Raw genomic sequence first — 19906 nt, forward strand, 5'->3', positions numbered from 1 at the left:
TAATAATAAACAATTACAGCCAGGCACGGTGTCTCATGCCTGCAATCCCAGCACTTTGGAAGGCCAAGGCGGGCATATCATGAGGTCAAGAGAGTGAGACCATCCTGGCCAACATGGTGAAACCCCGACTCTACTAAAAATACAAAAATTAGCTGGGCATGATGGCCCGTGCCTGTAGTCCCAGCTACTCGGGAGGCTGAGGCAGGGGAATCGCTTGAACGTGGGAGGCGGAGAGTGCAGTGAGCCAAGATCACGCCACTGCACTCCAGCCTGGTGACAGAGCGAGACTCCGTCTCAAAAAAAGAATAAAAATAAACAAATGATAAACAATTACATGTTAACATAACATTTTAATAACTGGGCCGGGCACGGTGACTCACACCTGTAAAACCAGCAAGCGCCCTGGGAGGTTGAGGTGGAAGGATCAGTGGAGCCCAGGAGTTCAAGACCAGCCTGGGCAACATAGCGAGATTCCATCTCTATATAAAAAAAAGGTTATTTTAAAAATAAATAACTATTTTCCAAAAACATAAGAGGGGTATTGTTTTATATTTTGGCATTAAGAGAAGACAACTGGATTCTCATATTTGCTTCTGCATTCAGGTTTGTGATATCACACATTGCATGGCCTCTGGAACTCCATTCCACATTCATGAATGAGTAAAAAAAAGGGCCAGCGCAGTAGCTCATGCCTGTAATCCCAGCTCTTTTGGAGGTCCAGGTGGGCAGAGGCCAGGAGTTTGAGACCAGCTTGACCAACATGGTGAAACCCTGCCTCTACTAAAAATGTAGAAATTAGTCAGGCATGGTGGCGCATGCCTGTAGTCTCAGCTACTCGGGAGGCGAGACATATGAGAATTGCTTAAACCCAGGAGGTGGAAGTTGCAGTGAGCCAAGACTGTACCCACTGCACTCTAGTCTGGGTGATAGTATGAGACTCTCAAAAAAAAAAAAAGAATGAGTAAAAAATGACATAGGAATTAAAGAGAAATTAGGCAGACAGTGAGGGTAAAGAAGCCCTCAGTAAGGTTTTCCTTTTAATGAAAAGCAGCCCCAAGTCATTTTTCTTTGTAACAAAGAGCAACCTGTAAAATCAAGCTGCAGACATAGATGCCAGCAGTTGTGCCAATCACGTTCAAAACGGTGGCTTCATCTTCCCTTCTCTTTTTCAGCAATGTGTACAGTAAGGAGCAGACAATGGGGCAGGCCAAGGAGAAAGTCCATTTGCATAATAAGATTAGGATAGAATGGCCAGCCTTCCCCATGTGCTATGTAAACGTCACACGTGATCAAACCAATCTGTGGGCCCTACGTAAATCAGATACCACCTACTCAAGCCTGCCTATAAAATCTGGCAAATTCTGCCACCGGCTGGTCAATTCCTTTCAGAAGCCCATCTGTCTCACTAGAGAGAGAGCTGTTTTCCTTTCTCTTTGTTTCTTTCTTTGGCCTATTAAACCTCCACTCCTACACTCCTCGTGTGTGTCTGTGTCCCAAATTTTCTTGACCCGAGACAACAAACCCCAGGTATCTACCCCAGACAATGAAACTGCTCCAAAAAAAAAGCAAGTAAGTCTTTGTATCATTATAAAAAGTTCTGACCTCACAGACCCCTTGAAAAAGTCTGGGGGGCCCATACAGGTCACTGGACTATACTTCGTAAACTGCTGATCTAACAAAAATTTTAATTATATTCGGAAGATAGAAGAATGAGTAATATGCATTGAGCAAAACTGGTAGAATTACAGGGAGAAATTAACAAATTCATAAAGAGTAACAGTCTTACCTTTAATCAAGGAAGATGTCAACAGATAATGCCTAAACTGAAATTAAGAATTAGTTCCTGCCAGGCATGGTGGCTCACGCTTATAATCCCAGCACTTTGGGAGGCCAAGGCAGGCAGATCACCTGAGGTCAAGAGTTCAAGACCAGCCTGGCCAACATGGTGAAACCCTGTCTCTACTAAAAATACAAAAATTAGCTGGGTGTGGTGGCACACACCTGTAATCCCAGCTACTCGGGAGGTTGAGGCAGGAGAATTGCTTGAACCTGGGAGGCGGAGGTTGCAGTGAGCTGAGATCACACCACTGCACTCCAGCTTAGGCAACAAAGCAAAACTCCATCTCAAAAAAAAAAAAAAAAAATTAGCTCCAAGCATATTATTTAATATATATATGTAATTACCAAAAGAATTAGCTAAGAGTTGAAAGTGGTAGTCTTGGAGAATAGAAAATGGAAAACAGGAACCTGGGCAACATGGTGAGACCCCCATCTCTACCAAAAACACAAAAAAATAGCCGGGCATAGTGATGCACACCTATAGTCCCAGCTACTCAGGAGACTGAGGTGGGAGGATAGCTTAAGCCCACAGGGGTGGAGGGTGCAGTGAGCTGAGATCATACTACCTGCACTCTACTTTGGGTGACAGAGTGAGACCCTATCGCCAAAAAAAATTTAAAAAGAAAAGAAAATGGAAAGCAGGGAAGGTAAGGCCTGGTGTTTGTCTTAAATCTTGTAGAACTACTGATTCATTAAATGATGTTCACTGGCTAGGCACAGTGGCTCATGACTACAATCCCAGCATTTTGGGAGGCCAAGGTGGGTGGAACACTTGAGGCCAGGAGTTTGAGACCAGCCTGACCAACATGGCGAAACCCTGTCTCTACCAAAAATAAAAAAATTAGCTGGGTGTGGTGGCACAAGCCTGTAATCCCAGATATTTGGGAAGCTGAGGCACAAGAATCGCTTGAACCTGGGAGATGGAGACTGCATTGAGCCAAGGTAGTGCCACTGTACTCCAGCCTGGCGACAGAGTGAGACCGTCTCAAGAAAAAAAAAAAAGACATGCACTTAGCAAATTTACATATACTTTTGGTAAGATAATAAATGTAAAAAGAAAGCCTGAATAGACTATAACCACATACATACAATTAGAAAAAACTGTCATTATCACCCCCTAAAAGGCATCAGTACTAAATAGTTTTGTAGGAAATATCTATCAAATGTTATGGAGAGGATAATTCTTATATTATTTAAGGGACAGAAAGCTTCCTATGATACAATAATGATATAAATAGTTATTGTATCACAAACCAGGTAATGCAATTATTAACACAGTAAATACCAATCTTTCTGAATGGATCAGGAAGAATGATTCATGCACAGTGAAGGGCAACCTATTGCTGTGTTTGTGTAACTGCTCAATAGGTTCACCATGCCCCTGCCTACACAGAGCCGATTTATCAAGACAGCGGAACTGAAATAGAGAAAGGGGAATTCACACAGAACCAGCTGTGTGGGAGGACCGCAGTTTTAGTACTCAAATCAGTCTTCCCGAAAACTCGGGGATCAGAGTTTTTAAGGATAATTTGGTGGGTGGGGGCCAGTGAGTCAGGAGTGCTGATCAGTTGGGTTAGGGATGAAATCTAGGGAGTTGAAGCTGTTCTCTTATGCTGGGTCAGTTCCTCGGTGGGGGATACAGAACTGGTTGGCAGGTCCAGGTGGGGCCATCCAGTTGTCAGAAATGCAAAAACCTGAAAAGACATCTCAAAAGGCCGATCTGAGGTTCACAATAGTGATGTTAACTTCAAGGGTAATTGGGGAAGTTGCAACTCTTATGACCTACCTAATGATGGCTGGTAATATTTAGAATTCCAGCCCCTCTCATTCTAACTTGGTGTCTGGTGGCCTTTCATTTGTTTTACAAGAACAGTTTAGCTTTAAATTGTAAACAAAATTCCTTCCCAAGGCTAGTTTGGCCTATGCACAGGAATGAACAAGGACAGTTTAGAGGTTAGAAGCAAGATGGGGTCGGTTAGGTCTGATATCTTTCGCTGTCATAATTTTCTCAGTTATGATTTTGCAAAGGCAGTTTCAATTGCACTGATTGAATTTTAAGATAAGCTATTTAATATCTAGAAACAGAAGCACAACTCACAGTAAAAATGGGGTCATGAGTTAAACCAAATGCAGCTGACATACTAGCATTATTTTTGATATATGTTTTGGCCATCCCCAAAACCCAAAAGTCAATATTCCAAGAATTAGTTGGAAATAGCAGTGTATATCACTATTAATATAAAGCTCAAAAGTGATTCCAAAGACTATGAATACAAAGGAGGCTTAGATTCATACTGTTTTAATTAGGGTTCCCCAGAAGCAAACCATAAGAGAAAGATTCAAGTGCAAGTGATTTATCAAGAAGTTGTTCCCAGGAGAAATGGGAGTAAGGAGCAGGAGAAGGAAGCAGCAGCCAAGCAAAGGTATGATATGGGGCAAAATCCCAGCCTTATTGTGATCTAGCAGGTGTGCTATGGAGTATAAACAATGCCTCTGAGTTTGAGCCACCTCAAGGCAAAGGTGCTGGTCTTTCATAGCCCTGCAGTCACTCAGTCAATGACTAAAAGCCTCCCTTGGGCAATGTAAACTGCCAGGCACTTCTGGTTCTCTGGGCCCATGCACAAAGTGATGCCAGTCACCCAAAGGCAGTCCTCAAGAGTCACAGATGGAAGCTGTTAAGCACACAATAGCTAGAGAATGGGTGCACAGAACCCATAATAGGGATCAAGGGCATCTTGTCAGAGCCACACAGTATCTGCTACACACACCTGGTGATACTAAAGAATAAAGCAACATGTAACCATATGGATAAACAGATGCTACTGTCTAGTAGTAAGGAATATTCTTGTATATTTACATCATATATGTTGCACTCTCAATCCCCTACCCCTGTCCCATAACCATTAGGTGAACAAGAAATCTCTATTCCTTCATTGGATTCTAAGATGCCACATGTCTGTCTGTGTCTCTCTCTCTTTAAATAGTGACAGAGTCTTGCTCTGTCATCCAGGCTGGAGTGCAGTGGCACAGTTATAGCAATCCTCCCACCTCAGCCTCCCGTTAGCTGGGACTACAGGCACGGACCACCACACACAGCTTTTTTTTTTTTTTTTTTTTTTTTTATGAGATGGGGTCTCCCTATGTTGACAAGGCTGGTCTCGAACTCCTGTGCTCAAGGGATCCTTCCGCCTCAGCCTTCCAAAGCATTGGGATTACAGGTGTGAGCACCATGAAGTTTTCAGGGGATCTGTTACACAGCACTAAGTAACTGTAACGTATGAAATTTTTTACCATTTCCCCACAAATCAACATTCAAATACTATCTCCACCTTTTCCGGGAGGAGGGGTCCATCTGTGTCTTTGGAGGAAATCACTTCCCATCCATTCTGAGTCCATGAGTCCATGTGGTACAGATCGAACTGCCGCAAACCCCTTAGTTTACCAGGAGATGGAGGATCCAGGGAGACCCAGCCAACTTAGTACCCACTCTCCTTGATTAGTGATTGTTTCAGACATGGGTATGTGACCCAAGTTCTGCCAATGGAGTCTGCCTGTGGACTTCTGCTGGTACTATCAAGAAAGAGACTATTTTCACCCAGATAACAAACTGTGAGGGAGATATAAATCCAGCACAGAGAGTGACCATTTTTGCCTGTTTGAGAATGAAGCCAACACAGAAGAAATTGATACCAAAAATAGTGTTCAGAAGATATCAAGACTCTGGAATCCAGGCATGACTAAAGTTAGCACCACCCTAGAACTTGTTTCAAGAGCCAATGAATTCCCCTTTTACCTTAACCTGGTTTATGTTGGATCTCTGCCACACAGTCAAACATGAAGTTCAAATTACATCTCCCAGGAAAACCCATATAATACAGCTATCTCAAAATCTTTAGAATATTTTTGCATCTAGAGGGATTATTTTTAAAATTCAGTTCGTTTGGGGGGTATAAAATTTGTTATTTACTCTAATGGAAGGGAATCATGAATCAAGATCATTGTTACTCAGAACTCTCAAGTAACCTAGTCTAGCAAAGTCAGAGGGCCAGTCTAAAAGCCTTAACAGAGCTCAGGCTGAGTAAGTAAGAGTCTTACCCAACGCTGCCTGTCTGAAGCCTTCTAACCAAGGAAAAAGGCTTCAGGTCTCTTTAAAAGGCTCCAAAATGTGACAATATGAGTCAATATATGAGGAGAGTATGGAGAGGAGAGTGTGGCAAGCAATTCACTGATGTATAACTGTGTCTGACCCAAAGCAAGTGTATAGTTCAGTATTTGTTATCTGCAGGAACAAATATTTAGGAATTTCAAAACTAAATATAATTAAGAAAACACACTCATATTACTGTCCATTACATTAACATCAATAATCAAAAGTTGACTTTTCTCAATAGATTTACTTTTCTAAAAATGCTTTACTTAGGCTAAGAAAAAAGTTCCTTTGTGTCTTCGGAGAACAAGCCAGCACGTTTTAAACTATTTAATTCATACACTGATATACCCACATGCTTCTCAATACTATACTATTCATAACAAAAACTGCACCCATACTCAAACATCATCTACTACCATATCAAGTAATTTGCTGCTTGTCTGCCAGGCAGGATCCACACTTGTCACCTGCAGAAAGCAAATTAACATTCTAAGGAATCCTTAACATTCAGGAGCCCAATCTAGATAAAACCCTAGCAGATCCTACTTCTGTGTGGGCTGAGCAAAAACAAAAACCCTAGTAATACGGACAAGAGACAGGGAAATACTGGGAAGCGGGCAGTACCCCAGCTAAGGCCCCACCCTCAAGCCTGGAAACCTGTGGCCCTAAATGAGAACAGGCATTCCTGTTTTTGTGCCCAAATGTTGCCTTTTGGCCTGCCACGCCATGCTATCCTGTATGCATATAAACCCCAAACCCCAGGTTCCACAGGCAGATGAGCAGACAGACAGAAGTGCAGAAGAGCAAAAGAGCAGCTTGGCAGAGAAGGAGAGAAGAGAAGGAGCATCTGAATGTCAAGAGCCATTCAGCTGGGGATGGTCAGAGAGGAGATCAGCCGCAGGACAGCTGAACTTCAGGGGAAGATCATCTTCCCACTCCATCCCCTTTCCAGCTCCCCATCCATCCCACTGAGGGCCACCTCCATCATCCAATAAAATCCCCACATACACCATCCTTCAAGTCCGTGTGTGGCCTGATTCCTCCTGGATGCCGGACAAGAACCCAAATACCAAGAAGGCACTGGGCTGGTTAACACTTAATCCTTCAAGTCTGTGTGTGACCTGATTCCTCCTGGATTCCGGACAAGAACCCAAATACCAAGAAGGAACTGAGCTGGTTAACACTTAACCCATCTGCAGACAGCAGAGCTAAAAGAACACTTTTAGCATGCCCAGTGGGGCTTCGGGAGCTACAGGCACCCACCCCTAGACGCCACTGTGGGGCCAGACCCTAAAACAGCTTGCCCCAGCTCCTGCCCCTGCCTGTCTCTGTGCTCCTCCTCCTGTAAGGGGTTTTAGCAGTGGCAGTAGCCAAACAGACGAGCCACACCCTTGTCACGCATCCTGCAAGGGGAGCCAGGGAACTCTCCCATTTCATCAGCAGAAAAATAACTAGACAGAACATTTCCTCCACTTGTAGAGATGATATAGATAAAAACAAATGTCAGAGAGCAAAACAAAGCAAGGACCCACTCAAGAAAGCTAGGATGTTTTTTTTGTTTTGTTTTGTTTTAAAATACAGATGAGGTCTCAATATGCCCAGGCTGCTCTTGAACTCCAGGGCTCAAGCAATCCTCCCACCACAGGCTCCCAAAGTGCAGCCTAGGAATTTTTTTTTTTTTTTTTTTTCTCACCCAGGCTGGAGTACAGTGGCCTGATCACGGTTCACTGCAGCCTTGACCTCCCAGGCTCAAGGTGATCCTCCCACCTCAGCCTCCTGGGTAGCTGGGACTGCAAGTGCGTGTCACCATGCCTGGCTAACTTTTGTATTTTTTGTAGATACGGAGTTTTGCCATGTTGCCCAGGCTGGTTTCAAACTCCTGGGCTCAAGCAATCCACCTGCCTCAGCCTCCTGAAGTGCTGGGATTACAGGCATGAGTCACCCATCTGGCTCAGGCTAGGAATTTTGACAGGGCTCCAAGTCAGACAGAGTAGGGTACTGGAACATACATCCATTGTTCTTATTTTGACTAGCAAAGTGGGAGTAAAGGAAAGCTGGAACTAGGTGGGGACAATGATGCCTGGGTTAACCCCAAGAAACCAGACCTGTCAGCATGACTAATGTCATAGTATCTCTGGTTCTGCTCTGTCAGGGTTGGCTCAGAAACTGAACAGATTAGTTCTATAAAACAGGAAAATTCCACTAGGGACTAAAGATAAGCATGACTGAGGAAGGCGAGCTAATGCTGGAAGCCCTTACCATCCACCTAACTCTCCAATTCTCCCCACATTGCCACTTTTCCAGGACAAAATCCCTAGGGATGAATTGACCTAGAACGCTATAACTCAGTTTGAATAAGAAAAGGTATTAGTACCGTACTTACATTCCCAGTACAAACTCAAATGCTTTTTCTACTAAAACACCTTGAGGGCAGGAACTGTATTTTCTCTCTCTCAAAGTGCCTGACATAAAATACTCAGTAAATTATTTGCTGAATAAACTTTTGCTATATATGGATGAATTGTAACATATTACCGAACAATCACTTTTCTGAGAATCACAACTATCTCTAAAATCAGCCAAAAACCAGAAAGAAAAAGTCTCAGAATATCCAAAATAAAGATCAAAGACTATGGATTAAAGATTTCCTCACAGGAAAGTCCCTCAAGCCCTCACACAGTCTTTTGTTTGAAACAAAATTCAAGTTTTTCTAGTTCCCTAACTAACTGAAGCAGCAACTCCAGAATGAGGGCAAGGAGTGGCTGCTTAAATGAGGTTAAGTTGATAGCTGCAAAAAGAGACAGCTGACCCACTAAGGGGGAAAAGAGGCCCAGCAGCTTGGAGCTAGGTAGTAGAGGGGATATACAGCTCAGGGGACTTCAACAGCCCATAAAGGTACTTGTGTATTTTTTGTATACAAGTCCATCCATGTAATATGTTTTTTGTTTTGTTTTTGAGACAGGGTCTTGCTTTGCCACCCAGGCTGGAGTGTGGCAGTGCAATCACAGCTCACTGTAGCCTCCACTTCCCTAGCTCAAGTGACTCTCCCACCTCAGCCTCCCAAATACTGGTACTACAGGCACATGTCACCATGCCCAGCTAAATTTTTATTATTTGTAGAGAAGGGTCTCACTATGTTGCTCTAGCTGGTCTCGAACTCCTGGGCTCAGGCATTCCTCCTGCCTTGGCCTCCCAAAGTGCTGAGATTACAAGTGTGAGCCACCATGCCAGCATCACCTAATGTTTTAAAGTGCTTACTTGTTCAAGGTTAAGTGCTGTGGAGCATAGATTTGTATGGGACAGTACTGTCACAGATGTTTAGTGGAAATAAGATATACATGAATAATGATATTACAAAGTAGAAAGCACTAAGTGCCACATAAGAGGTGAAGGAACCTCTCAATGGTTTGGAGAAGGCAACGGTTATTTCTAGCTTCATGGTGGCATTGACAACAGAGCTAGGTCTTGGTTGGATTTGGACAAACTGAGAGGGAAAGTACATTCTAGACAGAGGTAAAGGTGGAGAAGGGGTTGAGGTGGGTAAAACAATGTATTTGGTTTGGCTGGAAAATAGGCTAGAAAGGTAGGTATTGGATAGTGACTGCTCCTAACTGATGTTAATAATTACAAGTCATCAGAAAGGATAACCATGAGGCACATAATTTTGAACTAAAGACTATCATCACTTTTCAGATTACTTCCTTAAAAAGTATTTTGGCGGCCGGGCGCGGTGGCTCACGCCTGTAATCCCAGCACTTTGGGAGGCCGAGGCAGGTGGATCACAAGGTCAGGAGATCGAGACCATCCTGGCTAACACAGTGAGGCTCTGTCTCTACTAAAAATACAAAAAATTAGCCGGACATGATGGCAGGCGCCTGTGGTCCCAGCTACTCGGGAGGCTGAGGCAGACGTGAACCCGGGAGGCGGAGCTTGCAGTGAGCTGAGATCAAGCCACTGCACTCCAGCCTGGGTGACAGAGCGAGACTCCGTCTTCTTAAGTTTAAGCAGCGTATCAGCCAGAGTTATTGGTTGCAGACAAAAAACTGATCCTAGTTAAACATAAAAGTAATTTACTGAAAGGCTATTAGTTTGATCATGGAATTGATGGGAAGGCTGGATACGTGAGATTGAGCTGGGAAGAAATTAAGCTAGGCAGCAGGAACAATCAAGTCAGAATGCCAAACATCTATGCTGAACACAGCTACTACTGCCCGAATGCTCACTCCAACGGAGACCCAGCCTCCCCTTCCCTACATTTGTTATTAAGTCTCGACTCTTGAGTACCTGTTTTCAACATGTGTGATAAAATCGGAAGTATACCTGAAGTTTTCCTCCTGTATTCTGAAATGCAAGTTGCCTCAAGGAAAAGCACTTGTGCAGTTTTTGAAGTGGGAGCTCAACTAATTGCTTTTCTCATGGGACACTATTTTTACTTGAAAGAACGAATAACAAACTATGGTTATTTAGAAGTATTTGCCATTTTCTTGAAAATGAATGAAAAAATGAATGAAATGAGCCTGTCATTTTAAATAAAATAACTTAGTACTTACTGCCAATAAAAAAGTTTGAGAATTCAGGTGAAAATTAGTATTTTGGAAAACTTGTATCTGTCCCTGTGAGCTTGACAGCTTCCCACATGCTCAAATTATTCTGACAGATCATTGGTGATATTAATGAAATGTGATTTTTTTACATTGTATAATAAATGTCTCCACATTTGGAAGATCTGCATAACTCTGAAATCAGTATTTTCCAAATGACCATATAGCCATGTAACAATGCTATAAAATAACGTATAGGTAAAAATTCATTCAAGGTACAAAACAAAAGCTAACGTATTTTAATGCAACAGAATATGAAAAGTTCATTGACATAATTTCAGATTCCACAATGTACTAATCACTTAAGAAAATACCACTTGTGGAGTTTTGGTACGGTATCAGAGTAAGAATATCCAAAATTATCTGAAAAAGCTACTGAAATAATCCTCCCTTTCCAACTACATATTTGTGTGATGCTGGAGTTTTTTGGTATATTTTAATCAAAGTAGTATATCACAGCAAATTGAATGCAGAAGCATTTAATAGAATCCAACTGTCTTCTATTAAACTACATATTAAAGAGATCTACAGAAAATGTAAAACAGGGCATGGGCATGCCAGCCCCTGCTTCTCAGCCTATAATCCCAGCACTTTGGGGGCCCAAGGCAGAAGGATCACTTGAAGTCAGGAATTAGGGACAAACCTGGGTAACACAATGAGACACTGTCTCTACAAAAATTTTTTATAAGTATGTGGCTCATGCCTATAATCCCAATACTTTGGGAGGCCAAGGAAGAAGGATCACTTCAAGCCAAGAGGTGGCGACCAGCCTGGACAAAATAGCAAGACCTTGCCTCTACAAAAAAAAAAAAAAAAACCAAAACCAAAAAAACCAGGCATGGTGGCGTGCACCTGCAGTCCCAGCTACTTGAGAGGCTGAGGTAGGAGGATGGCTTCAGCCCAAGAGGCTGAGGCTGAGGCTGCAATGAGCTGTGATCCTGCCACTACACTCCAGCCAGGGCAGTATCGCAAGACCCTGTCTCTTTAAAAAAAAAAAAAAAAAAAAAAATTGCTGGGCGTGGTGGTGAGTGCCTGTAGTCTTGGCTACTCAGGAGGCTGAGGCCAGGGAGGACCACTTGAGCCCTGGAGTTTAAGGCTGCTGTGAGCTATGACTGAACCACTATACTCCAGCCTGGGTAACAGTCAGAGCCTGTCTCATACATACATACATACATACATACATATATACATACAAAAACCAAGTATTAGCTTAGCTGGGTGTAGTGGTGCACACTTGTAGTTCCAGCTACTCAGGAAGCAGAGGGGGGCGACAGATTGAGCCTAGGGGTTCGAGGCTGCAGCAAGCCATGATCATGCCACTGTACTCCAGCCTTGGTGATAGAGTGAGACCCTGTCTTTTTTTTTTTTTTTTTGAGACAGAGTCTCACTCTGTCACCCAGGCTGGAGTGTGGTGGCACGATCTCAGCTCACTGCAACCTCTGCCTCCCAGGTTCAGGTAATTCTCCTGCCTCAGCCTCCCGAGTAGCTGGGATTACAGATGTGTGCCAACATGCCCAACTAATTTTATTTATTTATTTATTTATCTGAGATAAGAGTTTTGTTCTTTTTGCCCAGGATGGAGTGCAATGGTGCGGTCTCAGCTCACTGCAACCTCCACCTCCCGGGTTCAAGTGATTCTCCTGCCTCAACCTCCTGAGTAGTTGGGATTATAGGCGCATGCCACCATGCCCGGCTAATTTTCGTATTTTCAGTAGAGATGGGGTTTTGCCAAGTGGGCCGGGCTGGTCTCGAACTCCTGACTTCAGATGATCCAGCTGCCTTAGTCTCCCAAAGTGCTGGGATTATAAGCATGAGCCACTGCACCTGGCCTAATTTTTCTATTTTTAATAGAGGCAGGGTTTCACCATGTTGGCCAGGCTGGTCTCGAACTCCTGACCTCAGGTGATCTGCCTGCCTAGGCCTCCAAAAGTGCTGGGATTACAGGCGTGAGCCACGATGCCTGACCCTATCTCTTAAAAACAAACAAACAGAAAGCATAATAATGCCACTCTGAGCATTCCTAGTGTGCAGACCTTGGTTTTACATTCTATTTTTCAATAAAAAGAGCCAAGGCTCCTTGAAGAAATGGCTGATTCTAGGAGTAGGGCAATAAAATCCCCTGGAGTCTAGCTGTTCTTATGGCAGATTTGACTCCTTTGTCGATTTACTTAGTCACTTACGTCAGTATTTTAAAATACTGATTTATTTATTTGCTCACATTGTTCCAGCTTTGGCCATTGGGAAGTCTTTCTCCTGTTGGAGCCTGCATCCCTTTCTCATACTCCCATTTTCATGTTATTTTGTTGTTTTTAAGCACTTACTTTCTTGTGCCACAAGATACTCCAGGCTTGTTTTGTAAATTTGGTGCCCCATTCACCACCCTTCAATTTGTTTGTGCGACCTCATTCCTCGTGGATGCCGGACAAGGACTTGGGCATGGGTGCAAAAGGCTGTCACACTGACCCTACACTGAGCTGTTAACACTTAAGCCATCTGTGGATGGCAAAGCTAAAAGAACACACTGTAACACACACCCTCTGGGGCTTCAGGGGTTGTGTGTAGCCACCTAGACACTGCCGCAGGGCCGCATGAAGTTTTGCCCCTGACGGTGACCAAAAGCGCTTGCTCTGGCTCCGGCACCCACTCACCTGCATGCTCCCCTTCCCATGAGGGGTTGAGAGTTGTGAGCCAAGTAAGTGAGGCACCCAGGTCACAAGGCCCGTGAAGGGGGCAAGGTAAGTTTCCTGTTTCCTATATTTGGAACTGAATTGGAGGATACCAAGTTTGTGTCCACGCCCCTTGTGTGGGGGGGGAAACCCACATTAGGCCATAGAAGTCTTCTCCGTGCTAATGATTGTTGTGGTGTAAGAACAGGGGAAAATCATGGTTTAAATAGAGTTTTTCCCTATTTACAATACCTGACTGGTACTCTATCAAAGTTATCGAAAACAAGGAAAGCATGGTAAACCAAAAATAAAGTTAAAAGGACCCCTGCAACCATGTGAATGGACTCCCTCCTCAGCCAGGGCATCCTAAAATTTAACCTGAAAGATTGGTTGAGGCCAGGTGCGCTGGCTTACGCCTGTAATCCCAGCACTTTGGGAGGCCAAGGCAGGTGGATCATGAGGTCAGGAGATCGAGACCATCCTAAGATGGTGAAACCCCATCTCTACTAAAAATACAAAAAATTAGCCAGGTGTGGTGGCGGGTGCCTGTAGTTCCAGCTACTTGGGAGGCTGAGGCAGGAGAATGGCGTGAACCTGGAAGGTGGAGCTTGCAGTGAGTCAAGATCGTACCACTGCACTCCAGCCTGGGTGACAGACAGAGACTCCATCTCAAAAAAAAAAGAAAGAAAAGATTGGTTCAGGCCATGATGGGAAGTAGGGGCTGGACATGCCTCATTATACCCTTCCAGCAGTAACATGAACACAGACCTTAAGTCTGATTTAAAAAAAAAAAAAAAAAAAATTTACAGTCTATTCTCTCTAAATCCTGCTACTAGGAGGCTTCATGTGCATGATAAAACTTAGATCTCTGCAACCCCTCAGCATAGCCCAGACATTCTTTTCTACAGATAACAACTGTTCCAACCAACTGCCAATCAGGACATGTTTAAATCTACCTATGACTTGGAACACCCCCTACCTTTGAGTTGTCCCGCCCTTTCATACTGAACCAATGTAAATCGTACATGTATACATACAGAAGTGTATTATGTCTCCCTAAAATGTATAAAAGCAAGCTGTACCCCAACCACCTTAGGCACATGTCATCAGGACCTCCTGAGGCTGTGTCACGGGTACATCTTAACCTTGGCAAAATAAACTTTCTAAATTGATTGAAACTTGTCTCAAATACTTTTTGGTTTACAGTATAAGCAACTTTCACAGCCAAGAATAACCTAAGGAGACATGATGACTAAATATGATGTGTTATTGAAACCACCTTTGTAAAATTATAACTAAAGAAATTATGATAGTAAAAGATATCAAACGTAACTAACTCCATCTTGCTTCTAACCCCCAAACCACTGTCCATTCCTGGGTGTAGGCTGAACTAGCCTTGGGATGGAATTTAGTTTATAGTTTAAATAACAGTCCTTCCCCAAAGCTAGGCTCTTCCAGTAAAACAAATGAAAGGCCACCAGCCACCAAGTTAGGATGAGAGCAGCTGGAATTCTAAATATTGTTAGATATAAGTTCTAAATTTCTTTTCAAAGAATCAGTATTTCAGTATGTTCAATTCTTTGCCTTCTACTTTTAAACTTAACTTCCTCGTAAAGCAATCTTTTTCAATTACCTGCTCCACCCTGACTCATTCTGATTATCTGCTCTGTCATAACCATTTTTCCCGCCAAACCCAACACTCTCTTTAAACTAGCCAATTGGAATTAGTTTAGCCTGTGCGGTCTAACCCTAGCCAATAGGGGAACGACACAGCAGCAGGGTCCACGTGCGTCAGGGATAAGAACCCTTCCCCTCCCTTGTCCAAGTGTGCGCTCACCATTGCTCCATCTGTAAGGGTGTACCCTTCTACTGAAGTAACTTGCCTTGTTGAGAATTAAAAAGAAAATTTTATATTCGAGTGCTATTTCTTTTGCAGCACCGAAACTTTATAACAATTTGGGGGCTCGCCCGTGATTACATTCCCCTCTGGGGGCGGTCTCTGGTTCTCTCTCGTGAGGAGGCGCACCCCGCCCCTTTGTGGCAGCCTCAGGGGTGAGAAATCAAGACCCACCCAGTGCAAAGCATAACCCGAGCTCTCAGCAACACGGAAAAAAAAAAAAACTGGCCAGCAACCTAGTGTAAAGGATCCTCACATACTGTGGCAAACACTCTGTGGACAGATCAAGTAAGGAGAAACCACAGGAGCCAGTGAAGTATTTCCTTGGTGGTCGGGACTAAGGAAAAAGCCACGGATGGTAAAGCATTCCTCGGTTAGGACATACCAAGTAAAGAGAAACCGCAGAGGCGGTAAAGCATTCCTTAGTTGGGACTAGGGAAAGAAAGCCGCGGGGGGCAGTGAAGTATTCCTTAGTCGGTCTTGGAAGTTATAAAGAGGTGAGAAATCCCCATTGGGGGCAGGAAGGGTTAACCTCAGAAAGAGGTGAGGCATCCCCATGAGGGAGTGTTGAACCTCAAAAAGAGGTGAGAAATCCCCATGGGGGGGTTAAACCTCAAAAAGAGGTGAGAGTTTGGCCGGGTGCAGTGGCTCACACCTGTAATCCCAGCACTTTGGGAGGCCAAAGCGGGCAGATCACGAGGTCAGAAGATCAAGGCCATCCTGGCTAACACGGTGAAACCCCATCTCTACTAAAAATACAAAAAATTAGCTGGACATGGTAGTGGGCACCTGTAGTCCCAGCTACTCAGGAGGCTGAGGCAGGAGAATGGTATGAACCCAGGAGACGGAGCTTGCAGTGAGCTGAGATTGTGCAACTGCACTCCAGCCTAGGGGACAGAGCACGAGACTCCATTAAAAAACAAACAAAAAACAACGGTGAGAAATCCCCACGGTGGGTGGTTGAACCTCAGAAAGAGGTGAGAAATCCCCATGGCGGGGGTTGAACCTCACAAAAACCTCTGGTAGTAAGAAAAATATTCAGAACTCCCCTTTCCTTTCTTCTCAGGGGAAGAAAGAGTAGCTCCACTCCTGCCGGTCCCTCTAGGGGAAGGGGAAGGAGAGGGGAGAACAGCAGCATAAGCAGCTGGCAGAAGCAGGGAAAGAACAGCAGAGAGGAAAGAGAGGGAGGGGAAAGAGAGAGAAAGACAGAGAGAGAGAGACAGAGAGAGGGAGAGACAGAGAGACAAAGAAGGAGTCAAAGACAGAAAAAGAGAGAGACAGAAAGTCAAAGAGAAAAAGAAAAAGAGAGAGTAGTAAAGAGAAAACAGCATACCCTATTCCTTTAAAAGCCAGGGTAAATTTAAAACCTGTAATTGATAATTGAAGGTTTTCTTGGTGACCCTGTAACACTTCAATACCACCTTGTTGTCAGTGTAAACAAGGGCGTAGCCTGAAAGCACTGAGGCCACTGACAACCCGAAGCCTTCCTATCAAAAAATCCTTAACCCAGTAACCCTCAGATGGCCCAAATGCATTTAATCTGTAGCGGCAACTGCTTTGCTAGCAGAAGAAGGTAGAAAAATAGCTTTTAGAGGAAACCTCACTGTGAACACACCTCACCAGTTCACAACTATCTTAAGTCCAAAAAAAAAAAAAAAAAAAAGAGAAAGGTAGCTTACTAACTCAAAAATCTTAAAGTATGGGGCTATTAGAAAAAGCTGTTAGAAAAAGATGATTTAACAATAACCATTGATAATTCCCTTAACCCAGCAGGTTTCCTAACACGGGATCTAAATCTTAATTAATTACCATATGAAGGTCTGACCAGACCTAGGAGGATCTCCCTTCAGGACAGGAGGCTAGATGGTTCCTCCTAGGTGACTGAGGGGAAAAAGACACAATGGGTATTCAGTAATTGACAGGGAAACTCTTGCAGAAGCAGAGTTAGGAAAATTACTTAGTAATTGGTCTGCTCAAACATGTGAACTGTTTGCACTCAGCCAAGCCTTAAAGTTGCTTACAGAACCAGGAAGGAACCATCTATACCAATTCTAAGTTAATTAGGTCTAAACAAGGTCTTATTAATAGCAAAGGATAACTGAAATCCCAAACTTAAACGGTTTTCAACAAAAGTAAAGTTTGCTAAAAGTTAACAGTGTAACATGTATTATCCTAACTTCTAATCTTGTGGTCTTAGGCAGTCTAGTCCACAGACATGAAGGAAGTTCACTTTGGAAAAGAATGGTTAACATCTTTGGGGAAAAAAAGCATGGGGGGAGAATTTATGTAAAAAGAATGTTATATGGTAAATTCTTGTCCTAAAATAAATTAACTGGTTGTTTAAAGAAAGGGATGTTTGCAACAAGTCAGAAAGCTGAGGTATGTCGAAGAATTGTCTATGAAAGGCGTGGAAAAAAAAGTGTTATAAAAGGGAATTTAAGCAAGAAACGTTGTGTAATTTAAAAGTAATTAGGCCTCCCGAATGTAAAACTATTGAAGAAACAGTTTATGTGCAAGGTGTATAAGGAAAGTAAAATATACTTTTGGTAAAGGGATTATAAGAAGGCATAAGAATGTAAATTTTTACCTATACTAAAAGGTTAAAAAAATTTTTTTGTTTTGAAGGTTTAGGCAAGTTTTAAAATGTTAATCGTAAAGGAAATTGTGTGTGTAAACATACTGGCTAAAGTTAAAAGGGTATCATCCAGTTTTTCTGTGAACTGGGCATTAAAATAAAAGCACAACGGGTTTTTCTTAAAGCACGAACCTGCTCTTTAACAAAAATTATAAAAGGTTAAAAACAGTCTATAAAAATCTTACCTTGTGGTTAGATGTTAAAATTGGATAAATATGTCTACAAGATTTTATTAAAATTGAGTTTAACATTAATAACACACTAATATAAAGGTGAAATTTAGCTTATTTGGTATAAAAATCATACAGGAAGCATTGTCAAATATAAAATGGTGTTTGGCTTTCTTTGGTCTAAAAACTAATAAAAATAGGTGCTAAAGGAAATTTCTCAGAAGGCACCAAGGACTATAAAGTCCACTGCTGACGTCCCCACATTTAAAACCAAAGATCAATTTCTTAGAATTATATACTTGGTTTATCTTCAACTTTCCTTTCCCTCAAAACTAAAAGTCTTTTTGCACAGGTATCACCCCTAGAACTTCTGGTAAACCAGCACCAGCCTGAGGATCATGTTCTCATCAAAGGGTGAAAAGGAGGAAAACTGGAACTAGCCTGGCTTGAAGGACCCTACTTTGTGCTGCTAACCACCGAGACTGCTATTCATACAGTGGAAATGGGATGGACTCATCACACCCGAGTCAGGAAAGCGCCACCCTCCCCAGAGTGTTGGGCCATGGTCCCGGGGAAAATCCTTCCAAACTAAGGCTAAGAAAAATTTAACTGTCTTTCATGTATTCTATTACTCTTCCTTCTTTCCTCACTCTATTGCTGACCATCTAGTTATAACCAAGTCAATTTCCCTTCAAACTGTTGCATTTGATGCTTGCCTTGTTATATACCCTGTGGGGGACTTGCCAAGTCGACAGCTCTCTACTTCAGAAAAGTATCTCTGTCCCTCCTGACTCTCCTTAGACTGGGCCTTAGTAAATTGGGACCATTTAATCCGGAGAAATTTTGATAAAGACCCCAGTGTCAACCAGGAGTCTTGCCCTGCAATGCTGGCTGAGCTTTTATGCTATAGTTGGTCCAACATTCTGTAGACCACTAAAGAGCAAAGATGGACTGCCCCAACCGGTTTTTGTAATTTCCTAAAACCACACATTCATTTTACTAGAGCATCGTAGAAGCTAGACTTAAACCTTGGCAATTAACACAGGATACCAAGATGCATAATACTGGATGGAACACATCAAATATTCTGTCTGCACATTAAACAAAAACAATTGTTATGCTGTGTGCACAGCAGGCCAGAGACCCAGATTATCCCCTTTCCACTAAAGTGGTCCTCCAGTCAACCAGGTGTGGGCTGCATAGCAGCTCTTTTCCAGGATTCTATAGCCCGGAGTAGTAAGTTGTGCCAAGCTCTCTCTCTGCTATATCCCGAAGTCCGACACCCTGCCAGTCTGCCTCCAAGGGCCATCCAGCTTCCACCTCCCAATACTAAGTTCACCTTGCGTCTCTCACAACAGGGAGGAAACTTGGCATTCCTTGGAGACCCGAAGGGATCCAGTGAGCTTAAGAGTTTTCAAGAACTTATCAATCAGTCAGGCCTTGTACATCCCCAAGCGGATGTTCGGTGGTATTGTGGTGGACCTTTACTGGACACTCTGCCAAATAACTGGAGTGGCACTTGTGCTTTAGTCCAATTGGCTATCTCACCCTGGCATTTCATCAACCAGAGGAAGGAAAAATAAGATCTTTGTAAAGCGAGAGAAGCCCCTTATGGGTCTTTTGACTCTCACGTCTATTTAGACACAATTAGAGTCCAACAGGGAATATCACATCAATTTAATGCCTGAAATCAAATAGCTGCAGGATTTGAGTCAGTATTTTGGTAGATGACAATTAATAAAAATGAAGACTGAATAAACTACACCTACTACAACCAACAGTGATTTATTAACTACACTAGAGATGCTGTTAAAGGAATAGCTGAGCAATTAGGGGCTACTAGCCAGATGACTTGAGAAAATAGGATAGCCTTAGACATGATATTAGCAGAAAGAGGAGGAGTTTGCATTATGATTAAAACTCAATGTTGTACCTTCATCCCAAATAC

The 19906-nt window shown here is 43.0% G+C and overlaps 2 protein-coding genes across 4 annotated transcripts in view; one reads left to right on the forward strand and one right to left on the reverse strand.

Annotated features, from left to right (window-relative positions):
- GRHPR (glyoxylate and hydroxypyruvate reductase) overlaps positions 1–19029 on the forward strand; it is a 44988-nt gene extending 25959 nt beyond the window's left edge. Inside the window, exon 10 of the transcript XR_004177934.1 lies at positions 18311–19029. The gene's annotated coding sequence lies outside the window, so the exon portion shown is untranslated. The remainder of the gene's footprint in view (positions 1–18310) is intronic.
- Positions 1–19906, reverse strand: part of ZBTB5 (zinc finger and BTB domain containing 5) — a 44309-nt gene that overhangs the window by 10663 nt on the left and 13740 nt on the right. The window lies entirely within an intron of this gene.

The sequence above is a fragment of the Papio anubis genome, chromosome 13 (genome assembly GCF_008728515.1).
Source record: "Papio anubis isolate 15944 chromosome 13, Panubis1.0, whole genome shotgun sequence".
NCBI classification, from domain to species: domain Eukaryota; kingdom Metazoa; phylum Chordata; class Mammalia; order Primates; family Cercopithecidae; genus Papio; species Papio anubis.